This window comes from Lytechinus pictus, chromosome 7, assembly GCF_037042905.1.
Source record: "Lytechinus pictus isolate F3 Inbred chromosome 7, Lp3.0, whole genome shotgun sequence".
Classification (NCBI taxonomy): domain Eukaryota; kingdom Metazoa; phylum Echinodermata; class Echinoidea; order Temnopleuroida; family Toxopneustidae; genus Lytechinus; species Lytechinus pictus.
This window is the reverse complement of record NC_087251.1, coordinates 6,848,380-6,858,900: the sequence shown is the minus strand read 5'-3', so window position 1 is coordinate 6,858,900 and position 10,521 is coordinate 6,848,380. Positions and strand designations below refer to the sequence as shown.

Here is a 10,521-nt window from a genome sequence, read left to right as displayed (position 1 = left end):
AGTTGTTTTAACTTTTTTGTAATTGTTTCAACTTTTTTAAACAACTGGTTTAAAAAGTTTAACTAATGGTTTAAAAAGTTTAAAAATAGTTGTAATAGTGATGTGCTTAAAATTTTAAACAGCGTCTTTACAGTGTATGTTTTGCATTTTACATCTGCTAAATTACTTTAACTGTTCTCTTCCAATGTGTGGGAATTTTTCTACATTGTTCCGAAACAATATGATGTGCTATATTGACGCATGAAGACAAACTCTTGCATAGTATTTTATACAAATGGAATAAACAAAACAGCTGGTGATTAATAAAAAATAAATAAATGGAACAAATTCTTGTATCTAATGATATATGCATAGTATGTATTCAATGTCAGAATGCAGGGTATTCCTTCTCAAAACCAGCTTATGAACTTAGGACAAATACTAAAAAGGTCTTTTGAGCATATAGAAAGACCTGAGCACAATAAGGTTTCAGTAAGCTTTAGTATATAAAGTGATTTAATGTTATAAGATTGGGGTTGGATATCCAGACACCTTAGAAAAATGAAGCTGCTATTACAGGCTGATTTCACATAATCTATACATAAAAATGTGAAATTTTTATCTCTGTAATATTGTCCAACATTACATATATTGTATCTTCATGATCTTAAAACAATATGCAGGGACTCTGGCACAAGAAGCTACTTCTGTGTTTTAGTTTTAGTGTTGGGCATACGTGGTACGTCAGCATTGAACAAAACTTAAAGGTCAAGTCCACCCCAGAAAAATGTTGATTTGAATAGAGAAAAATCAAAATAGCAAAACACTGACAATTTCATCAAAATCGGATGTAAAATATGTAAGTTATGACATTTTTAAGTTTTGCTTATTTTTCACAAAACAGTGATATGCACAACTCAAATGAGACAGTCAATGATGTCCCTCACTCACTTTTTCTTTTGTTTTATATTGTTTGAATTATACAATATCTCTTTTTTTTAGATTTGACAATAAGGACCAACTTGACTGAATCATATAGTATTAAACAATGCTCATTCCTCATGTTCAGGGAGGAATTAATCGTTGTTTCACTCAACAATGAGGAGAAAAATAAAATATTCCCTATGTCATATAATAAAATACAAAAGAAATAGTGAGTGGATGATGTCATCAGTCTCCTCATTTGCATACCCACCAGGATGTGCAAACTATTTTGTGAAATTAAGCAAAACTTTAAAAATGTCATAAATTTCTTATTTTACATCCAATTTTGATGAAATTTTCAGTGTTATGCTTGTTGGATTTTTCTCTTTTCATTCAAATCAACTTCTTGTTGGGGTGGACTTGTCCTTTAAAATGAAACTGGTCCTGCATGAGATGAACCAAACATGATGTAATTGAACTTTCAAGAATAAAGTTTGGACCATTTTTGTAAGCTCATATCAGTTGGGCTATATGTAGGGTAGTCAATATGAAAAGGTGCTTTTAACACCAACACGACATTAAACATGAAATCTCCCTAATGCTTTTCAAGGTTTCTGTGTTTCACTTACAAAGTGTAAATGATTAATAAAAATATACCTTCATGATAAAAAACAAAGTGTTTTTCCCTCTCCACCATATTGACAATATAGCACAAGACAATAACTGGTGTCAATCATTTTATGTGATAACTATCTAATTAAGCACATGAAGCTTTTTTATTTTTGATAATACATACATTCCTTTTAACTTGTATAGCTTCTTAAGAATGCAGAACATATCATATCAAGATCAGTTTACTGATGATCAATCAAGTATTCCCATCAAGGTTGATTGCATAGGGCTACACCCACAGTTTATTAGATGGTTTAAAGGGCAATCAAATAGTTACCCAATTGACATATATCATCAAATAATCACTGATTCCTCCAGAAAATTTGATACAAATATATATTTATGATTGTAATTAATATATGTGTCAAAAATTAAGCATTTTACAAATACATCTTTATTAAAGCAGAACATACAGGAAGCGTGTATGAAATATTGATGATGATGATATAATTGAAAGGACATTAGGTCTATAATTTAATTGCTAGAATCAAATCTTTTTTCTCTGACTATTTTTTTATAAAGTTCAACATTGACACTTTGAAATACATCTATAGATACATTTACTTTTCTGGATCAAAAATAATATATTACTACTATGATTATCAATCAATGCAGTCAAGGTCTTTAATTTCCCTGTCGGTTAAGAGATATTGAAGTGTTTTATCACCTGCCAATTTGACACAGAAAACAGATTTTAAGAGCTACAAAAATAAATAACAATATTAATGGTATAGTTGAGTTGACAAGTTCAAGGCAGCAGAGTCAGAAATTACGCACCCTCTTAACCAATCTCCTCTAAAAATATGCACAATAATACTGTATTGGACTTTCTTTCCTTCTTGGTCAATGAATTAATTAATTAAGAATAATCAGTATACATACCTTCATCTATACTTGAATAACTTTTTAATAACTAAAGTAAAAAAAAAAGAAGTCTTGAGAATAGTGAACAGATGAAGTTCAATAATAAAATACAAGTTTGTTATATCAAGGAACTAGAAACAAGATGCATAATTTTGATAAATTGCAATAACTGATGAAGTATAAAAAAAATCCCCATAAATGTCAATAATATCATAAAGAAATATATTACATGATATGAATGGAAAAGGAGAAAATTACAAACTTTATCATTTATAATTTAGACTTCTAGCTGGAGCTAAGCAATTTACTGCAAGGATGGCGCAACAGGGGGGGGGGGGGGGCAGGGGTGATTGATTTTTCAAGTAGTGAAAAAGAAAGGCCTGGGTCATGGTACTATAACTCTGCATTACCCCTGTTACTGAGTTTAGAGAAAAATATATAATATCATTTTTAAGTTTGAAGCTTGAACCATAAATGACAATGTCAAAAGACTTGAAATGTAAAGAAATTAATTGTGACCCATTTCTGTTTGCCTTATATTTCATTTTGTTTAATTTGTTTAATTCTTTAAATTTGAAGCTTGAACCATGAATGACAATGTCAAAAGACTTGAAATGCAAAGAAATTAATTGTAAACCATTTCTGTTTGCCCCATATTTCATTTTATTTATACGTAGTATTTCATTATATGAGAAACAATGGTAAATAGTTATCAAACTTTTATCACCATAACTGATCTTGATGTTTACTGATCGTTATCAGCACGGAGGGGGTGGTTCTACTCTCTCACCTTGAAAGAACACAAAACCTGAATGAATTTTTAATCTGAACTTGATCAAATTAATCAATGAATTTTCAGATGAACACATTCACTTCACCTTTACAGAGAATAGAGTTGAAATGATCAGGAGAGTGATAACGTACACACTAAATGATTAGATATTGATGGATGTTACTTACTGGGTTTAATCGTTCTGATCAATTCTTGATGAAAAGCAATTTTGATATTGTTTGTGAGCATGGATGAACTCTTGATGAACCACTTCAGTGAAAGACAAGCACAAAGATCTACCCAGTTGGTCGTTGCATTCGTTCATTCTCTTTGGCCCTCGATGCGCATGGTCTATAGTGCTGATCCTTTCAAAGACATTACCATGGACCTACTACTCTAGGTCCATGATCTTACAAAGCACTTTTAAATCTACCATTTGTAAAAATACTTGCATTTTGAAAATCTGGAAACATCTGTGGTGTGAAATGTATAAAAGATTGTCAAATGTCGCAAAGAATATAATATCATCTTCCTTCACTATAATATACATGGATACAAATATTATTTTGGTGTTATGGACTTCTACTTATCCTTGTATTAGTATTCATTTTAGCACTACTTGGCTATATTCAACCCATCTCAAAGTTGGAAACTTTCACATTCCTTCCAGCTGTTCTTTCATCTTCTCTGGTTGGTTGCCATAGAGATAAAAGATTATTTTGTCTCATTCACTGATAGAGCCATTAAACTTCACTTTCATACAGGTTACTTTACTTGCGGAATCTGTGAACATGAATGAGAAAATGATAAAACAATAAAAACATAGGAAAAAATACAACAATTTTAAACCAATCAGCATACACAAATTAATTTTGCAAATTGGGATATAGAAAGTAGCATATCTATTGGGGTCTGCTCACTATGCTGTATACTTGGTTACAAAATGAAAAGGGTTATACTGTAACATATGTTATGTGAACAAATATATAAACCGTAGAAAATAGAGGAGAGAATTTCACTGAATACTTTTTAGTGCTCAGCAGACCGTTTTATCAGGAAAGTGGTAGTTTCATTGTTTATCAGAGAAGTGGGAGCTTTATTGCTCAGATCAGTAGAATTATCCCATTGATTCATCAAAAGTAGGAGTACTTTCTTTCTGGGAAAAAGTGGTATAAATAACGTTCAACCGGATAGAGATTACTAGTCAGGAAAATGTTTCATAAAACTAATCACAAAGTTACGAAAGACTACCAAGTGCAGTGCTTAATCATTGGCATCACTTTTATTATTTTTTTGTACTGATGATTTTCAAAGTAGGCTTATAATAGTTTCGTAATGATCATAAATATTGGAAACTAAATGCACTCACTGACTACATGTGTTAGTAATAAGCCTATGTAAGTATTGATCAACATCATAATATCAATTGATGCTAATGTGATTAAAATGAATATTTCACAACAGAAATAGACAAGAGGGAGAAAGAAATAGAGAATGTGTGGGGGGATAGAGAGGGATGGAGAAGAGGGGGGGGGGGGGGCTAGCTGACATAAGCTGATGCAACCAAAGAGTAACAACCCTCCACTTTGCAAGGATTCCATGCACACTTTATTATCATCAAATTGAAATCATAAAAAAGAATGAAAAATGAAATGCTGAACACAAATAATAGCTGTTTTACATGTTGTTAATGTCATGTATAATGAATACAGTCTTTATGTTGGTACCACTGTGGATATCACGATACTGATATTCTTGTAATGAAGAGGAGCTGCTTACTTAGAGATCCTAATTGGCTAATTAGCTAATATTGAACAAACAACAGATGGTAATTGAAGAGAAATTAAGAAGACAAAGTTGGGTTATAAATCCAGGAGAGGAATATCCCATTTCTTGTTAATGATCTGTTTGTATAACATGGTTAGGGTAATAGGTCCATGGGGCAATGAACCCCACTGTCTAATAATCATGAAAAAGTTACTTTTAAAGATATTGATACATTGTAAGTAGAAAAAAAAAGAGATGTAGAGTACGTTTTTCATGACCAGACAAAAAAAAACCCAGGGATACAAGTACTGAAATTACCAAACATTATCTGTTGGGTATAGTGTTTGTAAGTTTTATCTGTTTATGACAAAATACAAATCTCGAACAATGCCAAATAATGATTCTCTATCAATATCAATCACATGCATATACACAACTATTATTCTTGGCACATAATTTGAGGACAATTATATTTCCTTTTTTTCATTGATGTGAGAAATCAGAAAATCAAAGAGACCATTAATTTCAGTTAAAAATATTCAATGAATTTGCAATGTCTCTCTCAATCTTGTCCTGCTTGCAAAGAGTTTTGAAATCATTTGCAAACTAGAAACATCAATTCTGCTTACTCGTCAGTCTTTTGAATGAATTTTGCATGCAATAATGATTTTGATTGGCCAATGTAAGAATTGTCATTGATTGCTGATTTAATGTTTGATGCCCAGGTTCTTCCATGAATCTGTTCTATTCAACCTTGCCATTCTGTACATTGTTTGACTGGTCTCGCTCTCATTCCAGTCACTATTCAGAAAAAGAAAGGCCAACTTAAAATGTTTGCATCATATACAGATCTAACAAATGCGGTTGAGGAATGCTTGAACCAAATAAATTCAACTCTGACCATATCAACCATAAAAAATGGTCAACTATTTCATGATAATGACGAGGTTATATGACATTATAACTCAATGTCATATCCTGATATGAGTCATGGTATTAGGTTATCTTTCACAATTTATGGACATCACTATATGAATATCATTTCTATATACTCACTGAAGTGATTCTATAAAGAACAAGCAATATCCCATTTTCTCATTATTATGTCATGTTAGGGCCTATTCAAAATTCAAAGACAAGAATCTAGTGAATTTCATGAGAAAGTAAAAAGAAAAAGATATTGTTTTATCCTGCATACTAAATTACTTTGATTAGTCAACAGATCACTACTATGATTTTCCAATCATAAAAATCATCTGAAATCAAAGTGTACAATAAAGCCTGATGCCAGCCCAGAGGATTCCGATATCCCCCCCAAAAAATATGAATGGGGAAGGGGTGGAGTCTACTGACTGTCTCAATATACTAAAATTTTAAGGAAAACAATTCAATGTTCATAAATTCATAATACTGCAGATGATTTGAAAGAAACCCATGTTCAAGCAACTGATTCAACAAACAAAGTTTTGAAAAAAACTTTGAAAAGGAACATGGGAACCAACAGCTGTTATAGCGAGTGAGTTTCATGAGGAGTTTCATTGTTTTGAGTTGAATGACTTCAGAATGAGGTCACACAACTCCTTGGTATAATTCAATTGACGACTTTATCTATGGTCTATGGACCCATACTTCATATCACTGCAGAAAAGGATTTCACTTGGAGAAGGAAGACATAGAAGGAAGAAAAGATGGTATGACAGAACAAAAAATAATCAGCATCAATACAACATGATAAGGGATTATTAAAGTGCAAGTGGGGGGAACACAATGAAATACTATGATCGAAATAAAGAAAAAAACAGAGCTAAAAAGAAAGTGACAATTTCAAAACAAAGAAAATGTTAACCTTGCAATAGATTGTTGCATGTTTGATCAAACTGATAATTACTATACTCAGGAGTCAGAACACACCCAAGAAGTTTATTTGCTAGTTATATCTAATCTTGGCAATGCATAAAATTCACATTAATATCATTGATAGCTGTAGATAGGGGGTAGGATAATGCATATCACAAAGCGATAGGCCTGTTTTTTTATATTTATATTGATAATAAACACTTCATCTGCATGGTAATAATGGCTATACAAGAGCAAGATATGATGCTTGACAATTCTGTTGGGAACTAAGACAGCTCTTCAAGCAATTTGTTTGATTACAAATCATTCCAGCTGATTTCATGAACACCAAACAGACAAAAATCAATAACAAACCCCACCACCGCAGTGCAAGGAAGCCATTATCAATGATAAATTGTGTGGTTAGCATTGCTGAAAGGAACAGGCCATGCTTCAACAATTGCAAAAATTGAATTTGATCAAGAAATTACACAGATATCGCTGGGTTGTAATTTGTGTTCTTTTCAGGTGCGTCATCGAAGCGGTTCTGTTAATGATGGGGGATGGCGTCACGAAGACCGGTCTAGTCCCGTCATGTCCAGTCAGCTGAGTAAGATGAAACACACTGGTGAGTTCCACCAAGCAGAATAGAGGAAAGGGATTATAATAAGGGGGAAACCAATCTGGCATTGAATGGATGAAGAACACCATTTGTAAATGGTGGGAAACACCTATAGGGGAATTATCTCAAATCAATCATGAAATAACAAAACAAGATTGATGAATTTCCATTTTTAAAATTATTATCATTGTCTGATGTTGAATAGAACAAATATGATAATCATATCAACTGTGTAAGGAGGAGATCAGAGTTCAGTATCCTTCAGAACCCGGCTGAGAAGACATTTGTCAAAATTAGAGTGCAGAGAACAACTATTACACTGACCTTTTAATAACTCTTTGAAAACTAAATCACCAAAAAATAATTAATAAAAATCATATGCATATTCATTGTTCTTTGAAGGGCTTTCTGATCAATATCCTTTTTTTATTCAATATTATTTTTAAGGGTTTTAGCATCAGAGGAAACCCAGAATGCATTGATATCATGCTAAATATTAAAATGTAATAATATATTAGGGTCCACCAAGAAAATTAAATGCATGATACCAGAACCCTAATAAACAAGCCAATGTTAACACATAGATATGCTTTTCACATTGCATTTTCTGATCCCCATACTATCCTTAACCCCGGACTATCCTTAACCCCATACTATCTTCTTTTGGATTCACACTGTCTTTCTTAACCCCATACTATCTGCTTAGCCGGGGTTAACGCCTTAACCCCGGACTATCCCACAGCTCATGAATATTGATGATTTTACCATACAGAGCGTGATTAACGTGCAATTTCGACTTCTGTGATTGGTTATTGCTTAGCCCCACTTTTCCTTAGCCCAGTTTCGTTTCACACTGCATCTCTTAGCACCGCAATTGTGGTGCTAGCACCACAATAAGCCGGCTAACCCTGCTTTTTTGCAGGGCCAGATAGTACCGTACTATTTACCGTGCTAGCCCACTTTGCTAAAACGTAGTGTGAAAACGAAGTGGGCTAAGCTTAACCCCGGGAAATTGGTAGGGCTAAGGCCCCTTAGCCCTACCAATTTCCCAGGGTTAAGGAAAAAAGTACAGTGTGAAAAGCATATTAGAGACTTTGTAAAAAACAACAACTGTATTTAACCCATTGAATATATTCATGATAAGGTTTGTAATAGTACAATAGCCTACGCTTTATCCGTATCAAATTCTGCCATTCTGTAGACTCATGCCCTCATGCACAAAAAAGTTAAGACTATCTTCCCAAAACCTGTTTTCTTTGAAAGAAACAGAATTCATGACGATTATTGGCAAACTGCGCCACCTATAATATAACCTAGCATCACACACCGAGTGTTTTGATGTACTGGCCAGTCCAATCACTGATACCTTGAGTTCAAATTATATTTCATATGACTAGAATGACAGGTGATAAACAAGAACATGAGAGACAGACTTCTCGCAAAACATGTAATAAATGTTAAATTAAAAAATTGACAGAGAAATAAGAAAAAAAAAATGGGTTGAGATCCACTTTGATATGTTAAAAAACAGGAAGGGAATGAATAGTGATAAAAGCAATTAATGGGGGGGGGGGTCTGATGGTATGGTGAATTGAATGGAAAGTGAAATAGGGGGAATTCAGACATGAGTGTAAGAAAGAACTTACAGGAAATAATTCCACATCTTCTTTTTGGAGACTGGCATCCAAGCTAACATCAGCAAAACAGATTACTCAGAAGTCATATAGGAATGATAGGTATATCGAAATGAGAGTTCAAGAATTCTTCTAATCCTTAACCTTGAATTGAGATAGATCTTTCTACCTCAATTCTTATCATTCAGGCCTAATTATAAACAACTTTCTCAAGAAGTCTTCTTCTATTACAGTATAAACCTTGAAATACCTGGCAGCTCAAATAAACAGTTCCAACTAAAAAATCTGAACACAGGTGAACTGACAAAATTAATTGACAATCAAATTATCCAACCAGGGGTTGGGATGCAGAAGTTCAAGAAAATAAACAATTACTGCTCCTGTTATTGTTCAGTTTTATGTTGCTCTTTTACTTTGCTGTTGGATGATTTTTACCTTTTTCCTCCACACATCCAAGACAGCACTGTGGAATTTGAGGACGTAGTTTTTCTTTTGGGAAAACGTCTTCTCCTCCACATCTTCACTATTTCAATACCCCCCCAGAAAAAAAAGAAAAGATGAACAATTGACATCTTCACGTAAAGATCATTCCCCTACCCTGGAAAAAATATCCAGGGGCTAAGCGCAATTTCCAATGATAAAATAGACCTTGTCAGTTGTAAACGAGCACTTGGAAATTGCATTTTGCTTCAACGCAAATATGCGATTTGAAATGCACAATTAGGAAAAATATCCTCATTATCTGCCAAGCCCCCTACAAGCATCCAAGCAAGAATATTCTGCGGCTGGTAAATGAAGAAAAATGATAAACATGACAAGAGTCTAAGATAGTTGGGGTGACATCCAAGATCCAATTTCAGGAAGAGATTGGCCTGCTGAACTCTGATGGGTTCCACCCATTCATGATTTCTCCCACAGTGATCTCAATCTCATCATCATAACTCTGATTTATAACATAGTTGAACTTGAAAAAGACTTGCCTAGCTCTCACGTTAGTCTTGGGTTTCAGCTAAGATTCTTGATTTTCACTGCAGCAGCCTGATTGTCTCTCATGGAAGGGTATACAGTAGATCTGGGAAGTGTTTTCACAGAGTAGTTTGTCTGTGATTTACATTGGAAACTATCATAAGTTACTGAAATCCTTGCACCTAATTGGCTGACAGAATTTCTTTTTATTGAAAACGAATGAAAAGACATTCCTTGAAATGCACCCCCTAAAACCAAACTTAGAGCCTGTTCAGACCGGCAGAGATAGCGCGATCTAGCGCGCACTAGATCGCGCTATCTCTGCGGTGTGGAAGGTACAACGTTGTTTCGGTCCGCCCAACAGCGAGCCACGGCGAGCCAAAACGGCGTGCCACTGGAGCACCTCTTGGGGGTGGTCCACGAGAGATAGCGCGGTCTAGCGCGCGCTAGATCGCGCTATCTCTGCCGGTGTGAACCCGAGCTAC

At 34.0% G+C, this 10,521-nt stretch overlaps 1 long non-coding RNA gene across 1 annotated transcript; it reads right to left on the bottom strand.

Annotated features, from left to right (window-relative positions):
* Window positions 1-1,651: 1,651 nt before the first annotated feature.
* Window positions 1,652-10,265, bottom strand: LOC135154691 (uncharacterized). The gene is made up of 2 exons (XR_010294052.1): window positions 7,306-10,265; window positions 1,652-3,994 (listed from the first exon to the last, which is right to left on the bottom strand). It is a non-coding gene; the product is annotated as an uncharacterized LOC135154691 (long non-coding RNA).
* Between the last annotated feature and the right edge of the window lie 256 nt (window positions 10,266-10,521).